The sequence below is a fragment of the Canis aureus genome, chromosome 2, assembly GCF_053574225.1.
Source record: "Canis aureus isolate CA01 chromosome 2, VMU_Caureus_v.1.0, whole genome shotgun sequence".
Taxonomy (NCBI): Eukaryota; Metazoa; Chordata; class Mammalia; order Carnivora; family Canidae; genus Canis; species Canis aureus.
In genome coordinates, this window is record NC_135612.1 from 40,703,788 (window position 1) to 40,722,187 (window position 18,400).

An 18,400-nucleotide genomic window follows, 5' to 3' on the forward strand; every position below is an offset into this window, starting at 1 on the left:
ATTGGCAAGAATCACTGCCTGTCAGGAACCGGCCATCAGGTGTATTTCATTTGTAGTTCTGGTTTTATGTTTGTTGTGCTGTGTGATGCTCTTATAATTTAACTTTGTATAAATGCCATCATTTGGGCTGTCTGTAGATATTTTACCTAAGTTTTGCTCTCCTGGAAAAGTATTCTGGCTCTAATGGTTAAGGGTGTAAGGACCTGGGGGAATATTCTCAAAATACAGTATGAAACTAGCAAATCCATCTGAATGGGAAGGTTTCCTTTAGGGTGTCTCCTTTTAAATTTCTGTTATGTCGCTTTTAGCTTTGCCCCTACCATAGCATGGAGACTGGGAAAGTGTTTGCGATTAAATTTGCATTTGGAGAATTGGAAATAAATGCCTTACTGGTAGCTATCAAAGTTGAACCTGATATTTAAAGAAGGAATATAATTAATGGGCTTGCAGTCAAATTTATCAATAAATAAGGAAAATCTTTAATTGGATTAACACAACCCTTTGTGGGAAGAAATAGAGCAAAGTTTGTGATTCTTCAGTTATTTGCTTAGTTACAAACTTGTGAGTAAGGTAAAACAGAGAGTAAAATGATTAAAACTAAACATGCACTGCTCCTTTGTATTCTAGAAATAGGCCTGTTGTTCATTGTGAATTGCTAGGCTTACACCCAGTGCAACATTTTAGCATGTTAGACTAATGCATTTGAAAAGAAACCAGAGCATTCACATTTAAATTATTTTTGACATCAGTTGGACCCTAAGATAGTAACAGTGGTTATAGCTGGGTATTAAGAATAGAATTCTTGTTTCATTTTACCTTGCAGAGTTTTCCTGGTTTTGACCAGTGAACATGGACTGTGTAATAAACCTCACCCCTCTCCTTTTTTTTTTTTTGCAATGGCACAGTATACTGTATACTGTTTGACACCTGCACTTAACGTCAATATGGGGACTCCAGAAATACCTGACCGAGAGGCTGGGGAAGAAAGAGGTTTTTATTTCTTGCAGTGCAGTTACATATTTATGGGGTTTGAGGAGGGATACATTGTTTAACTAGAGTATGCTTATGTCACATACACATCTACTTTGTATATTTATAGATAATTTGTTGACTAACTTGGGTCAAGATAATATGCAACTTGAATTTGATTCTATGTGCAATTGTCTTGTTACCCACTCTGCCTTTTAAAAAAAATTATACTTCTACCCTTTGGTCAACATATAATTTATTCCTTTAAGTTTTCTCACTTTTGTGAAATGTTTGCTTTTCTTGTAGCTTATAATTTTAGTGTCCTTTTTTCTTCGGTTAAAAAGTTCTGATTGACAAATAGTAGGATAGCTTTATTTTATTTTATTTTTTAAATATTTTATTTATTTCAGAGAGAGAGAAAGTGAGCGTAGTGGGAGGGAGAGGGAGAGAATCTCCAGCAGACTCCCCACTGAGCACAGAGCCTTGACACAAGGCTCCATCTCATGACCTTGAGATCATGACCTGAGCTGAAATAAGAGTCTGACACTCAACCCACTGAGCAATGCAAGCGCCCCAGTGAAGCTTGATTTTAGTTAGCAGTTAATGTTGTTAACTATTTCAGAAAAATAAGATAGAAGTAGAATTATTAGTCAGATGAGATATAATTATATACATACTACATAGCTTAAAGAGTACATTTGGTTTTGTTACCTTCTATAAATGTGCATTGGAACAAATATTTTTCACATGTCCCCAGAGTAGGTTTATAAGTGATTCTCCCTCTTTTCAGTATTTTATAATGAATGCATACTGCTTTATAATACTTAAAAAAGATGTAAAAATCGAAATCATGGGTGATTTAAGTATTTCTACAAAATGGCATTTTAAGAATCACAGGGCTTATGGTGCCAACAAGAAATCCTGTATGTAAGACTACACTTCATCTGTGAAATCCCCCTTTATGTCCTTGTACTTGATCTTTATTATAAGGTATATATTGTGGAATCTGATAGAAACTTTGGACAAAGAAGTAGATGATATCTTTTTGGCATCCTTTTCAAAAGTGTACTTTTGAAAATAGAATTTTGACTTTCAGAGCCCCCAGTGGTTATCCCTTTACCTCCACCCATCACAGCTCTCACTGCTTCTCCTTTTCCCAACCAAACACAGGTACACACAAGGGCAGGGGTTGCAATTCTATTTAGAAATAGAGGCAAGATTTGAAAGTGAGGAGTGCAAGGACTTGGAGACTGGGCATGTGCTGTGGCTCTAGCAGGAGTAGAAAGTTCTGGGTGTGACTGATTAAATACTGTTGCCTTTGGTGTATAGAATTGAATCTCTCCTCTTTCTAGAATTGGATTATTAATTATTTAGTGGTGCAGGATATTAAATAGGAAGCGAGGACTCAGAGGACAAGAATGACGGCTAGATGTGTTGGCCACAGAATTCAAAGCAAAGTTAACTTAGATATTATAATTTAAAATGCAGTAGTGAGGGGCATCTGGGTGGCTCAGTCCGTTAAGTGGCTGCCTTTGGCTCAAGTCATGATCCCGGAGTCCTGGGATTGAACCCCACATCGGGCTCCCTGCTTAGCTGGCAGTCTGCTGCTCCCTCTGCCCCTCATCCCTGCTCGTTCTTTCTCTCAAATAAGTAAATAAAAAAATAAATAAAATGCAGTACTGAGAATATATTGTTTTAAAATACTTTGAAGTGTTACCTGCCCTGCTTGACTGGTGTTAAGGTACCCCAGTAAAATGTGTCCATCCATATGAATGGGGCAAGAAAGAAGCAGAGGAGTAAAGCATTTGAATTAGTTGAGGTAGGGTTACCTTGCATGAACTTTTTCATCATGTTCCCTTTCAGCTTAGAGTGCTGGAGGCCCATGTGTAAATAAATGTCAATAGTAAAATCAGTTAGCCATTCTTATTTTTAGGAATGGTTTTATTTTCATTTTTCTAAGTTAAGGATCAGTTAACGACTGTTACTAGTAATGGCTTACTGCTGGAGACTCAGTAGCTACGTCCAGAGGGGTGGAGGGTTGATGAGTGGTGAGGAGCTGCTTAGTCCGTTTGAGGCACTTCCACTTTAAAAGACAAGCTGGGCTGGCATTTGGATCACTTTGTTCTGGTGCGTGGCCAGGGCAGGGCTGCAAGTGGCTGCCCGGTAAGTAAGGGAGGAAGTGGGTGGAGAGAGAAATATGGAAATCTCTGCTGAATGCGAGTGACACTGTCCCTGGAATGGTTCTTCCTCCCCTGGCACCCCCTCCCCAATTGTTGAGACTCAGTATCTCCATCCACTCACAGAGTGAAAATGTTCCTCTCTACTTTCCTTTGCCAAGAGTAGGTTTCTTAGAAAGTGAAGGCTCACTTCATCTTGTTGTAGGAGATTGGCACTGTCACCAGATCTTCCTTAGCATCAGGAATGTTTGTGTTGTACGCACATTAAGTAGGGGATTTTCCACTCTTGTTTACTGCTTCAGCTGACCAAAATCTGGTTCCATGGAGTTTACATACTTGTTCAGAAAGTTTGGGGTACCTTTTCAGCCTTACTGATGACACTGTTAAAATGCCTCCCCTTCTCTCCAACACACACTCTCTAACTTAACCCCAGGCTTATAATGAGCCCACCGCACACATGAATGAGCCTTGCCATGGGCTGGTATGTAAAAGCTGGCATAGAATGCATAGTTTGGGAGAGGACCTGCCATCATGGCCGGAACGTTCTAGGGTGGACATTCTATAGGTCGCGCGGCTCAGCCATGGTTCCTGCTGTTTGCTCCCGGATGTGGCCCTTGCACAGAGTAGGTGAGTCATATTTGCTGAAGAAATGAATGTTCTAGAGGGAGTGTCCTGTATTCCCTAGTTTTGGATGCACCGTGCCCTCAGAAGTGCTTCCCTCCCCCTCTGCTCTGATTTCCCCCTGCCAGATAGGGCCTCTCCTACCCAAGCCTAGGAAATCATCCCCGCCCCTTCCCCTGCCTCCCCCTCTCTCTGCCCTATAGGTTTCATCAGGGCTCTGGTCTCAGCGTCACAAGTTACCTGCCTGTCCTATCCCTGGCAGTGAGCTGCAGGAGAAGGGGACCCACTGCCCCCCAACCTCTGTGGGTGCCCTGTGCCCAGAGTGGGGCCTGCAGGAGGGCAGCTGTGCTTGCCAAGAACTAGCCCTCCAGGAGCTAGTGACAGTGGGGCACCGGGCAAGTTGAGTCTCCTGGCTTGAATGTTGGGACAGTAATAGCACCACTACGTAGGCTTTAGTGAGTGAATGCGTGTTAAGTGCTGGAGAACTTCCAAAAGATGTTGCTTGTCAATGCTATAAATCATAAACTGTTTAGCTTCTCTTAGGGATTGGGGATAATGAGGATTTAAAAACATTAAGTACCTCTGAAGGGTTAAAGGATGAGTTTTCAGTACAAACATGTTGCCTAACATTTAACTAACAGCAAGGTTATGCTGACAGTTGTGTAAGTCGGGTAGGTTATTTTGGAAGTATAGGATGATTATCTGTCCAGTACACTAAAATTCTCTGTTATTAACATTTTATCCTTTGAGTAAATGTTTATTGAGGGATTCTGTTGCGTGCCAGGCTGTGCAGCATGCTGGAGCTGCAGAAATATAGGTGAGGTCTTCTTTAAGGACCCTTGGTCTAGTGGAGTAACTAGGGATAGTAAGTGAAATTTTTGAGAATTCTAGATGATTCTCTTTGAAGGATGCTTTTCCTGTTTCCTGTCTCTGAGGATAGAATCTATATTTTAATGGCCTGTTTTCTGAGATCTGTTGGAAGTTGGGGAAATGAGGGTGGAGGTTGACAGGGGGTGTGTCTTTCTTTGGCTGGTCTGCCTGCCAGACCCCTGATAGTTTGCCTTGGAGTCTGAGGGGCAGGGTTGGGTGGGGACGAAGGTTAGCTTTGTTTGGCAGGCAGTCGTAGTACAGTGTGCTCTCTTTTCTAAAGTGTTAGCTCTTCTGGGGAGTATGGTGCTTCTCTTTCATTGTAATGTTTAAATATTGTCTGGAGCCACTTACAGTGTTAAGTGATTAATCTTTTTGTCCTCACTCGTAGAATGGGAGAAATAATATTCATTCATTTATTCAGCAAGTACTTATTGGGCAATTACTGACGTTGGGCACCTAGAACAAAAGTAGGTTTTATCCTAAGGGATTTAAAATTGTGAGGATTGAATGAATGTGTGTATTGGGGGACAGAAGGGAGAGGGAGGGAGGGAGGGAAATGGATGAGGATGGTCTCACAGTATATGCTCAAATACTAAAAAAAAAAAAAAAAAGCCTTCTCCTTTTTATATGTGGCTTTTTATTGTCTTAAAGACTAAAAAATCTTACTCAAAAAAAAAAAAATCTTACTCATTGTGAATTGTTAATCACTTGCACTTTGTTCCTACCCATCTCTTTCCACAAAGGATCTGAAGTTTACAGTGTTTTATATATTCCTCTAAAGGTTTTGTTTTGCTTACAGCGGGGAGTGGATAGATGAGTGAAGGGAAGAACAAAAGAATTGATTGTAAATAACAAGTCAGAGAGAAAGGATTAATGGTTTTCCCCTAGAATTGACTTTAACATAAATAATTAGATTATTTTTTCCTGATAGATTGCCTATGGGTTTTTAAAAATTAATTGTTTTTTTGAGAGCAGTTTAGGTTTGAAGCAAGACTGAACAGAATGTACCATGTTTTCATATACACTCCCTCCCTTCCACGATCACCCCATCTTCGTCCCAACAGAGTGGTGCATTTGTTACAGTTGATGGCCCCACACTGACACATTAGTGTCACCCAGAGTCCCTAGTTTACAAATTTATAATGTCATGTATCCACCATTATAGTATATTGAGTTGTTTCACTGCTCTAAACATCCTCTGGGCTCCACTTGTTTATCCCCGTCTCTCCCCAAACCCTTGACAACCACTGATCTTTTTACTGGCTCCATAGTTTTGCATTTTTCAGAGTATCATGTAGTTGGGAGTCATACAGTATATGTAGCCTTTTCAGAAAGATTGGCTTTTTTCACTTAGTAATAGACATGTAAGGTTCCTCTGTGTCTTTGCATGGCTTGATAGCTCATTTCATTTTATTGCTGAATAATTTTCTGTTGTCTGGATATACCACAGTTTATCCATTCACCTACCAAAAGGATATACTGGTTGGTTCCAAGTTTCGGAATTTATGAATAAAGCTCCTATAAACTATCTGTATGCAGGTTTTTATGTAGACAGAGGTTTTCAGTTCAGTTGGGTAAATACCAAGGACTACAACTGCTAAATCTTACAGTAAAAGTATATTTAGTTCTGTAAAAAGTAAGAAACGGCTAAACTGTCTTTAGAGGCTGTGTCATTTTACATTCCCACCATCCATGAATGAGAGGTCCATATCCTTGCCAGCAGTTGGTGTTGTCAGTATTTTAGATTTTGACTATTTTTTACAGGTATATAGTGGTATCTCATTTAATTTGCATTTCCCTAATGTCCAGTGATGTTGAACATCCTTGCATGTGCTTATTGGCCATCTGTGTATCTTGTGATCTGTCTGTTAGTCTCTCAGGTCTTTTGCCCATGTTTTAAATCAAGTTGCTTATTTTCTATTGCTGAGTGAGTTTTTTGTGTATTTTGGACAACAGTCCTTTATCAGCTATGTCTTCTGCAAACACGTTCTCCCAGTCTGTGGGTTTTCTTCTCATTCTCCTGACAGTGCCCTGCAGAGCAGAAGTTTTTTATTTTAACAAAGTTGGCTTCAGTGATTTCTTTCATGGATCGTTTCTTTGATGTTGTATCTCAAAAGTCCTCTTTCTACCCACGGTCATCTAGGTGTCTCCTGTTATCTTCCGAGGACTTTTCTAGTTTTGTTTTTTACATTTAGGTCTGTAATCCATCTTGAGTTAATTTGTGTGAAGGGTTTAAAGTCAAGGTCCGGGTTGATTTCTGTTTGTCTTTGCACTTGAAGGTTCAGTTGTTCCAGCAGCATTTGCTGAAAAGGCTCTTTGCTTCATTGTCTTGCCTTTGCTCCTCTGTTGGTGGTCTGTGTTTAGAAAATGTTTATTTGTATCACTTCTCTAGAAATCTGATACTAGAGCGTTTAAAGCCTGAAAAGCCTACCCCTCCCTCAAAAACACTCCCTTTCCTTCCCGCTTTTTTTTTTTTTTTTTTAATTTTTATTTATTTATGACAGTTACCAAGAGAGAGGGAGAGAGGCAGAGACACAGGCAGAGGGAGAAGCAGGCTCCATGCACTGGGAGCCCGACGTGGGATTCAATCCCAGGTCTCCAGGATCGCGCCCTGGGCCAAAGGCAGGCGCCAAACCGCTGCGCCACCCAGGGATCCCCCCTTCCCGCTTTTCTTAAAGGAAACTATAAGCACTCAAGCCTCTATGATGACTGTGGAGTGAAAGTCACTTCTCACTTACATGGGGCTGACTGAGGATTATTAAACCAGAGCATCCAGAACATGCTCTTTTTTTTTTTTTTTTAAAGATTGATTGAATGATTGATTGATTGATTGATTCATGAGAGACACAGAGAGGGGGGGAGAGAGAGAGAGAGAGAGAGAGAGAGAGAGAGAGGCAGGCAGAGACATAGGCAGAGGGAGAAGCAGGCTCCATGCAGGAAACCTGATGCGGGATTTGATCCCAGGTCTCCAGGATCAGGCCCTGGGCTGAAAGTGACACTAAACCGCTGAGCCACCAAGGCTGCCCCCAGAACATGCTCTTTATCCTCCATCGCCACACAGACTCCCTCACCGCCATGCAAAGACAGAAACACTGACTCGAATGAGTGACACAAAGCTGTGATACCTGCCATTGGGCTCTGTACTTTTCAGAGGCTTGAGTGGACAGGGATTGTCCCCCCTACCCACTGACCTTGCTGCCCACTGGTGACAGCAACTTCACTGGGTAGCCCTAACTCAGTAGACCTTTGTCATTTAAAGCCTGAATCTTTAGGTGGTATGTGAGTGTAAAATATACTACTTGATAAATATGGTGAGTTAATGGTTTACAGTGTCTTTGTTTAGAAAGAGATTCCATAACAATTCAGGAATCTTGACTAAAGAAACCTAGAAGGAAATGAACTTATAGGCCATATTTGGCCCACAGATTTATTTTGGCTTACATTTCTGTCTCTCATTCTACAATTTGGATTAGTCACTAACAGTTAAAAATCAGGAGACTCTACACAAAAATAGCTGTATTTCTCACTTTTCTTTAAAAAATCAGACCTGACCCCACTGGTCTGTTACTCCTTTATATATATATATATATGGGTTTTATTTATTCATGAGAGACACACAGAGAGAGGCAGAGACATAGGCAGAGGGAAAAGCAGACTTCCCGCTGGGAGCCCCATGTAGGACTGGATCCTAGGACCCCAGGATCACGCCTTGAGACGAAGGCAGTCGCTCAGCCTCTGAGCCAGTATTCCTATGTATCCCTCCCCAGCCTGGCACACTTCCCCCTACATTACCCCCCATAAATTTGTTTTTAGTTTTTTTTTTTTTATTTTTTTTGTTTTTAGTTTTAGTTTTGGTTTTTTTCACAATCCATGAGACTGCAGCTTACCTCGGTTCTCCTGTGGGTTTTTGCTCCAGGGTGAGAGCGGTATATGGTGATGTTGACTAGCATTAGGAAGGAGCACCGTGAGGGGCCTTGTACGTGGTGGCCAGCAGCGACCACACCCGGGCACTTGCTGCTATCAGGTTTCAGGGGGACACCTTCAGAGAGAGCCCTTCCTACCCTTCCCTTGCAAGCAGGCCCAGGGCTGTGGTTGTAATGCTGCCCACTCGGTGCTTTCTCTTTGTGTGCAAGCTTATCTTTTCTTTGTACTTGACCTTTTAGATTTTCTCTGCCTGGTAGAGTGCCTTTAATGTGCGTGTTTGGTGCCACGTTTGCATAAGACTTTGTTCATTTAAAGCTAGCTGTGCATATATTCATTCTTCCTAATGCCACATTTGCTTCTTTATCTGCAGGGGCAGAACGGATTCCTGGAAAGCTTAATTGACTCCCCCAAGGTCAACTGTTATTAGAGGGCAGAGATGGGAGTGCAGATAGTTTTCTGACTTCAGATAAGGGTGTTCTCTTTCCACGGTCACTGTTGCCCATTCAAACCACCAAGTGTCTACCTGCAGACTCTTGATTTCAGCTTAATCACTTTGCTTATTGTCTTACGTACAAGTGTTAAATTACTACCAACAGTTTTTGCCATGCTTTGCAAAGCTTAATTCTCAGTTCTTTTGAAATGAGTCCGACTTCTCAAAAAAGATATTTAGATTTCAGAATTTGACACTCAATGGTTCCAGACACAAACATATAGCTCTCATTTTTTTACTACTGGAGGCCCAGTGTAATTTCTGTGAAAAATCTGTTTTGAATGGACTCTTTAAAATACACAGCACCTAATCCTCAAATTTAATTGAATGAAAATTGGCAAAGCCTATACAAAACGAGTAGAGGAAAGTAGAGTGCCCGTATGTCCTGAGAGCCAGGGCCAGGCTAATTTATGCTGGTGATCTTGGCCTAATTATTAACAGGTTTCCCCTTTCTTCTCAAAAGGTCCTGCTTCAGACCATGAGTTCTCTGGAAACCCTACCTCTAGGTATATGAGACTGTTAATTTACATACTTAAAACTTGTGAATAACATCATTTTAAAACTATTGCCAGTTATGGTTTCTTGAAATTTAGGCAACCCATATTTTCTTTGAACCATTTTTCGGCACAAAAGAATAGGAAAAAATCCTCTGCAAGGAATTGAAACACTGTACAAATCAAAATTAAGAAATAGTTACTGATCTGGAGCAGTAACTGTCAGTGTGTCTGAAATGCATATTTAATGATGGACATTAATGTAAATGGTTACTGGGAAGAACCCTGACTTAAGAAGAATGTTGGCCTTCATTGCAGAGGACGCCAAGGACATTTGCTCATGACTGGAGACCGTATTCATTAATGAAGATTAGATGTGGGTAGTTGATGGTTATTCCCAGCTGGGCTGGAAGTTCCTGGGAATAGTGTGACCTTGATATTTATTAGCCCCTCTCAGATTTACCATAGAATGAGTCACAGTCCTGAAAGCCTGTCACAGTACAGGAGATGGCTTTTTTGGAGTCCAAGATTATGGGGGTACTTTTTAGAACAAAAGATTAGAGGCTGTTTTATGGACACTGGAAATTAAACAAAACCACCAGGGGTACTATAATGCATCTTAAAAAGGCTTCCTGGGTGTTTTTTAGGCAAGGAGTGACCTTGTGATTATGAAGTATGCACCAGTTCGTGTTTTTTTCTGCAGTACTTTTTAACTTTCCATTTTATAACTTTATTTGAAAGAATGTGCCAAATTAGAGACTATTGAAATACTTTATTATTTAGAGGACTTTATTATTTTTAAAGTCCTCTTAATATTTAAATTTGATAGTAAGAGAAAACCTGCTTATTTGCCACTCCATGAAATTACTTAAAATGAACTATTGTGAATGTCCTATCTTACTTTTATTTATAGCAGAATTGAAGGTTTGTTTTTATAAGATGGAAACAGTTAACTGGGTATGATGTGTTCTCTTTTAATGCTCCAATGCAGTTTGACTCAAGGTAGAAGCCTGTAACATGAATACTATACCTTCAACCATATCAGGGTGGATGGGTAGAAGAGCATCAGGGCATGATTTCAGAATTATATGTGACTGGTTATAAAACTAGCATGTAAGGTCACATAAGATCTTAGAAATCTTTATGTTGAAGGAACCTCTCATACAATATAGTCATTTGATAAACAAGAAAACTTAAAACCCAGCAAATTCAAGTGACTCCTCCAAGCTCTTAAAACTTACTAGTAGCATAAAGGTAATAAATGTCTATATAGTCTTATTTCTTTTAATTAAATTAAAAATTTAAATTTAAATTCAATTTACCAAAATACAGTGTGACACCCAGTGCTCATCCCATCAAGTGCCCTCCTTAGTGCCCGTCACCCAGTTGTCCCATCCCTTCACCCACCTCCCCTTCCGTAACCCTGTTTGTTTCCCAGAGTCAGGAGTCTCTCAGGGTTTGTCTTCCTCTCTGATTTTTACCCACTCAGTTTTCCCTCCTTCCTTTCTGGCCCCTTTTACTATTCTGTTCCACATATGAGTGAAACCATATGATAATCTCTTTCTCTGATTGTATAATCTTATTTCTTAATGTTTATTTTACACTGTTACATTCTGTACTTTCAGAGAAATAACTGTTTTATTTCTACTACCTTTAACTTGCTAACACTTTAGTCATGTAATTATACCTCTTAAGGGTAGGGGACTTCATTCCTAATCAATCCAGGAAATTTGCCTGGACTCCAGAAATTAAATCTTACCTGCATGTTACCTGCTTAATGGGGAACAGTGTAGTGAACAGAAAATTGGCCATAATATGGGGAAGAGAGCAATAATAGAAGAAATAGATGTTCAGCATAATGACCCAACTATTTCTCATTCAAGTACCCCAAGATTGGAAAGGTCCAATTTCATCTCACCTTAAAAAAAAAAAAAAAAAAAAAAAAAGGAGGCAAAATCCAAATAACAGCATGGAAAGTAGGAACTAGTCAAGATAAAAAAGATAATTTGAGAAGAACTTTCCTTGGGATTCCAAAAACAAAAGCAAATGCCTAATATGCTACGAAGGCTGAAATGAGATCCAGAAGTACTAAGATCACTTGATGTGAACAGGTGGAAAGTGATTTGGGGTAAAAGTAGAGGGGGGTAGATGGAGTTTGGGGAAGGTGTTACGAGCTTATGCCTCGGGGGCCAGGCCTACTGGGTGGGGTGAGAAGAGGGCAATCTGATCACTGGGACCAGCACCCAGCCTTTCCTTCCAGCATCCCCTCCTCACCTCCATTTCAGGAATCAAAGATGATTTCTGGTTCATCTGTCCGTCCCTAACTTGGCCTTAATGTCTGTCTCATTGAAATTTTTGCTTTGAATTATACTTTATATTCCGTCTTCTTAATTCTGAAGGTGCTTTGTAACCCATATTCATGTCAAAGTTTCTCTGAAATCTGCTTTTCCTCCTTCCTCTCCTCTCCCACTGCATTGAGGGCAAAAAGAGAAAGTTTCCTGACCGCTCCACCAAAGCCATTTGTAATGAGGCATTGTCTAGAAGTTGATAGGGATTGATCGGTAAGTGTGCTGAGTGACCTAAAGATGCCAGTAGAAGCCGATTTAGGCAGGGTCTTAGTATCACCATTAATACCTTTATGTGAAGATGCACAGCCTCACCTGTAGACATTCTGGCTACTTGCCTGTAAAGTACTTATGTCCACATTTGCCCTTTTCGGAAAGGAGCTACTCACTGGCATTTATTTAGATTTTTCTTGGGATTGTAGCAGGTGTATAGTCCATCTAGTCTGTCAGGTGTGTGGCTTCTTTGTCTAAAATGTTTATTTTGTAGTAATATTAGTATACTAAGTAATTCCTTTGGAGTGATGCAGGAGGGGAGGGCACCTGCTAGTCTGGACATAGACTGGGCCTTATTTTTAACAAAATAAGTGCTGTCCGCCAAACACACACGTGCCTGCATACTCACTGCCCTCCTCACAGCTTGCAAAAGATTTCTTCATTAAAAAAGAAAAGAGATAACACAATATTGCTTTCATTCAGCCTTTTAGAGGTTAGCCAGAAGGTGCCTACAACAACTTTACCATAGTTTAAATTCTTGGTGTGTAATGGTTCCAGAGGATTTCAAGGCTTCCATAAAAGCCCATTAGTCAGTGTCCACAATTTTCTTTTCTTCATGTTAATACCTTTAGCACACACCCACTGTGTTTCAGGTAAAACTTGCCCAGACGTTTGTCACTATGAAAGTCATGGTCACAGAGAGCCTCTACAGGATGCTGAGAAATGCAGTCCTGAGAAAATGATTGGGAATGTGGTGTCCTGGTGAGCATGTAAGAAGCACCAGTCATGCATAAAGACCGTGCACTCCTCAAAAGACTCCCTTTGGAGCTTACTTTCCATGTGTGGGGTGTTGATAGCCAACAGTAAAATGTACTGTTATGTATTAGCTTTTCTAGGGAGTAAAGGACCAAATAACTACATCCTTTGTCTGGAAGATATTTATTTTTCCTCAAAATACACTGCTGATTTTTACATTTTAGAGTCTGTTCTAGCCAGAGGATCCCAGCCCTGTCCTTGTATGTTAGTTAGTCCCACCTATATCATATCTGTCAGCCCTCATCGGCTGTGTTCTACATAAAAGTCATGCAGCAGGGGCACCTGGGTGGTTCAGTCAGTTAAGCATCTGCCTTTAGCTCAGGTCATGATCTCAGGGTCCTGGGATTGAGTCCTGCATCAGGCTCTCTGCTCAGCAGGGAGTCTGCTTCTCCCTCTCCCCCGTCCCCTCTCCACTGCTTGTGCTTTCACTTTTTCTCTCTCTTTCTCTCAAATAAATACAATCGTGCAGCAGTTTCTTGATATCTGTTGTGCATAAAGACTTTATCATAAATTCACCAAGTAATTGCTAAGTGTCTCGTGGCAGGCATGAGCTAGACTCTGAAGATAGAGGTAGTGAACGTCTGCACATTGGTTCCCTCTCACCCTGCTCCAGAGTTCTTTGTCTCATTCTGTGTGGGCTGCCAGAACAAAAATACTGTAGACTGTGTGGTTTAAGCAGCAGAAATGCATTTCTCAGTTCTGGGGGTTGGAAGTCCGAGATGAAGGTGTCCTCATCTCGGTCAGGTTCTAATACCTCTGCCTGGTACTTAGACCTCCTTTCTTGCTGTGTCCTGTCGTAGTGGGGAGAGAGGGCTTGGTCCTTTCATTGAAGCCCTTATAGAGGCCTCATCCCACCAGGAGAGCCCCACCTCACGACTTGATCTCAACTCAGCCACCTCCCAAAGGCCCTACCTCCAGCCACCATCACATTGAGGGGGCTTCTGCATGTCAGTTTGAGGGACACAGACATCAATGCACTGCATGCTTCTTGTGGGGCTTCCTTGCAGTGTTGCTCTGGGGCTCTCTTCTCTTCTCTGTACCCGTTTCCAAGATGCTGTGTGATCATCTTTCCAGATGTATTCCCTTGTTCTAGAAGGGCACATCTTTTCATAGCTGGAAGAGAATGGGTATGAGGTAAGGCAGTCCTCAACTGTCTGAAAGTCTCTCTTCTGCCCTCCTACGTGATGGGTCATTTGGTTGCAAGGAGAACTATGTGTTGAGAATAATTTTCACTCCCCCCTCTTTTGAAGGCATTGCTCTTTCACCTCCAGTTGGCTTGTCCATGTTCAATGCACTCCAGTTTCTGGTTATTTCCAGATGGTCCTTTTTTTTCCCCCTCATCTTTGGAAATTTTCAGATTGCTTTCTCTGTGGTATTCCAAATTTGTACTCTTTGTACCAGGTGGCTGGGGTTTAATTCAAGCAGCCAGTCCTTTCATTCTGAACCCATTTTCTGTATTGTTATTTTCTGGTATGTGTTCTCTTTCTGGAATGAATATTTTCCTGTTCTGTTTTCTGATTTTGTTTTCATTTCTGTTTTCTGGGATGTTCTTCAATTTTGATCCTCAAAGTCTACTCTCCTTTTTTGTGTTGCTCTTTGAGGTTTATTTTCAAGAGCTTTTTTGGTTTTCTGATTGTCTTTTTTTTTGTAGTATTTAGTTTTTGTCGCAGGGGTATATTATCTTCTGTGTGGATGCCTTACAGGTTTGCCTTTTTTTCCCTCTTGTTGAGCTTTCCTTCTGTTCAGGACATTGTTTTTCTTCCCAGCAAGCTTTGGTTTCTTTGTTTTGTCTCCATCTCTCCCACTGGAACCATCTTTGAACTGCCTGAAGGTCCCTGGCTGTTGACAGGAGGACTGGGGCATTGAAAAACCTGACTAGTGGCTCCATAGGCAAGATTTTTTAAACTAGTGTCTTGGCTATGGTGATCCAGCTGTTTGGATGATGCTTTCTGTAGGGGGACTGTAGGGACCTATGGGGACTGTTCAGTTGATCCCGTCTCCTTCTCTCCCAGAAGTATTCTGGGACCTGGTTGGAGAAAGGGCTGGGAGCCCTCCTCTTTAGACTTTGATTTCCTTCTAGTTGTCGGCCTTGATCTCGTCCTTACCTAGCTGTTCAGATTTCATTCCTGGAGAAATTGAACCTCAGGTTTATGTGCTTGTCGGTGAACTCTAACCATAGAGAGTGAAGGGAAAGAACCTGTAGACTTGTATTCAGGAATAGCTATTGTAAATGATGGACCCTGTTAAGAAACTAGTTTTTGCTACCTGCCTGTCCTGTTTTTGTTACAACAATTGGGAGGCAGTTCTCTGTGAATTTTGGCAACACCTCATCATCTGAATGTCAGAGTAACTCAGAGCATGTCTTTGAAGGTGCTGGACATCTGCCACCACCCACCTTCCCCCACTCCCGTGGTTGGGGGAGGGCACTGTCCCCTGGCCCTGTTGGGAGCGGACGAGGGGGTGTCACTGTACTACGTTCGTCACGTCTCACTTGGTGCAGCCCTGGGCCTCACCCCTGTCTTTCGCGGCACCCTTCCTTTCCTGGGATGCTGAAGGGCGATTTGGCCTACTGTTCAGAGCAGGCCGTTAGACGTCCTCTTCCTTCGTGCAGGTTCATTTCCTCCCAGTTTGGGGGTGTCTCACCTGCTGTGCCTCCTCTCCCCTTCTCTTCTTGGTCCTTGTGAGTTTTTCTTTTCTTCTTTCTTCCCTATGAAGGACTATTGGGGAAGAGAGCATCACGTGGCCTCTACCACTTCATTTCTCACCATACGTCTCTGATTTGTATTTTAAGAAACTCCTTTTCATTTCTGTGTGGAAGGGCCCCCAAGGGGAGAAGAACAGACTTGTGCAGGGAGCCTGGGCGGGGAGCCCTGCTGAGAAGAGCAAGCCCCGAGACCCCCGGGAGCCCCTCCTGCTTCACGCCACACTGACCTAGTTCTGAAAAGCAGCCTGTTAGGCTTGGCGTGGTCGTGTTCTTGGAAACAGAGGGACCTTTGAAACGAGTCCTGGCTCTTCACTGTTAGAAATTTGGAAATGATAAGTGGACAGAATGAGAAGAATATGTCATTATAACAAATATATATAAAATGACCATGTAGCCTGCTGTCGTCTTGCACATAGTAGTTTTACTCGTCCCAGTCACAGAGCCCTGGGCTGCTGCTGTGGTAGAAGGGGCACTGCTGTGGCCTATGCATCCCTGCATCCTCCCCCTACACCCAGGTGGCATCCTCAGGCGGAGTTGGGGATCAGATGGCACAGCAGCCGTGGGACGCATGGCATGAAGGCTGACCTTGCAAAAGCTGGAAGAGGGGCCTCTGGGCCCCTGTTGGGGGAGATGGTGGGACCAGCTGTACTTGTTTCACGTCCTTAGCACCTGCACACAGGTTTCATTTGTCCTGGCTTTGTGTCCTCCCAGGACGATACCCGCTTGTCACCTTGTGGCTGTGCACTTGGCACCCAGGACGCAGCCCAGCTAGAGGATGGCCGAGAACGTGCTGGGCAGGAAGTCAGCCTATATGAAAAGAAAGGCAAATGACCAGGGTCCTTGTCCAGTGTCTGCCACGTGGCGTTCCAGTTGATGGGAGTTTTCGTCTGGTCTCACCCTGTGGCCCTGCATCCAGGCCTTGGAGGAGATTGGGCATCCCTCGCTTCTCGCTTTCCCTGACAGGCAAACCCCAGACTGCTCCTCTGCTCCCAGCCTCCTTGCCGTTTACAGTAGATCCCAGGAGGGGTGCATAAAGGTGCACTGAGCAACCATGGCCTGTGCTGGGAGCAACACCATGAGCAGCCCCTGCACATGGGCTGCAGAACACCCCACATGCACCCCGTGCCTCCTGGTGCAGGAGAATGGTGGGGGTGCTTTCCAGGGCTAGATGTGCTCTGCTTCTGTTCTTGCTTTTAAACTTTGCCTTTTCTAATTAATCGCAAAACTGGGAAATTATTTCAGTAGCTAATTCTGTGTCCCCACGTCCTGTATTGATCACAGACCACATGGGAAGCAAAGTTGGAAACTATGATATGAGGTCCTTCCAAGAGTTTGTCATTCTCTGCTAAGTCTTGCTCTGTGAACAGACCTCACAGGTGTCCAGGAGAAGAGAGGGCTGAGTTTAGGGAGGTCAGCATTTGCCAGACTGGGGCTCCCTGGGAATTAAGTGAGCAAGTGAATGTGGGTGGGGGCCTGCATTCTTCACCCCCCCTTCCCTCCCTCACCATTATTTGGAAGTATTTCCCTTCTTTTTACTCTTACTGGATTTATTGGTAGCTTGTAGTATTGTACAGAAGAAGAAACTGGGATGTAAAAGTGCCAATCTGTGTCTCTGTTATGGTGATTACTTTGTGCTGGGAAAGAAGTAGAAATTCTGACTTTCCAAAGGCAAATAAAACTGCTTAGTTCAAATACATAGCGCCCTATCAAGAGATAATATTTAGCAATATGAACAAAACCCAAAAATGAACCACAAATGAAACAGGACTCCCTGATCACATACCAACTTCTAGTGTTACTAAATGTTTTTTATGGGTTTTTATTCTTTGTTCCAGGAGGCCTTGTAGACGCTCATCATCTCGTCACTTGGACATACGGGGGAATTAAGTCCATTCTCTCTCTAACTTGAGGGCCCCTGGCCCATCTGGGCTGGTGGACCTCCAGCCTCTGTCCTCCCTACCCCAAGCCTGTATGATAGGACAGGGGGTGAGTTGGTGGAAAAAAGATCCCCTTGGCATTACCTGCCTCTAAGCTTAACAGTCTGAGCCTGCCATGTGCTAGAGATCTGGTGCTGAGCAAGCTGACCCTCTCCTCGCACGGAAGCGTGGGGAGGCACACTTGACACAAGGAACAAGCAGACATTTAAAGGATTTTCAGTATGCTCACTCCTGGCAACCTTGCAGAATATTGGTCTCATCTATAGCTTGCCCTTCCAGATGGCCGGCCTCTTCCTCTTTCCTTCTCTTTTGCTCTCTGGAAGCAGCCATTGGGTCATACTCCTGGCATTCTCCTTTGACTCCATCGATGCAGTTTATTCCTAGGTAGCTGCACAGTCTGCTATTTCAGAAAGGCAGCAGCTTCCACTGGGTGCCAGTCTTCAATGGGGGGGGACCTTGGTTGGCTCTTGGGTTCCTTAGTGGGCTTGGTGGGGACCCAGGGTGGCATTCTCTTCCAGGTATGCTGACTTGGTGCACCATGATCTCAAGATTACACTTTTTCTGTATGAAAACTTTCTCATAATTCTCTTTGCAGAATTATACTGGCCAACCCTGATTATCAAGGAGTCTTCTTTCTTGAAGCAGTTTATATTTCTTCTTCTAATCTCATTGGACTGCTGGAAATTGGGCTTTACCTAAGGCCTCTAGTATCCTGTGGCCCATTTGGAAGGATTTCTAATATTTAAGGTTTTTTTTTTTTTTTAAAGACTATGCAAGTATGTAAGGAAAGGCAAGAAGAGAGGGATAGAGTCACGTAATGCTAAAGTAGCCATCTTTTTT

At 42.7% G+C, this 18,400-nt stretch overlaps 1 protein-coding gene across 2 annotated transcripts in view; it reads left to right on the plus strand.

Annotated features, from left to right (window-relative positions):
- Positions 1-18,400, plus strand: part of CHSY1 (chondroitin sulfate synthase 1) — a 73,378-nt gene that overhangs the window by 52,019 nt on the left and 2,959 nt on the right. The gene's annotated exons all lie outside the window — the stretch shown is intronic.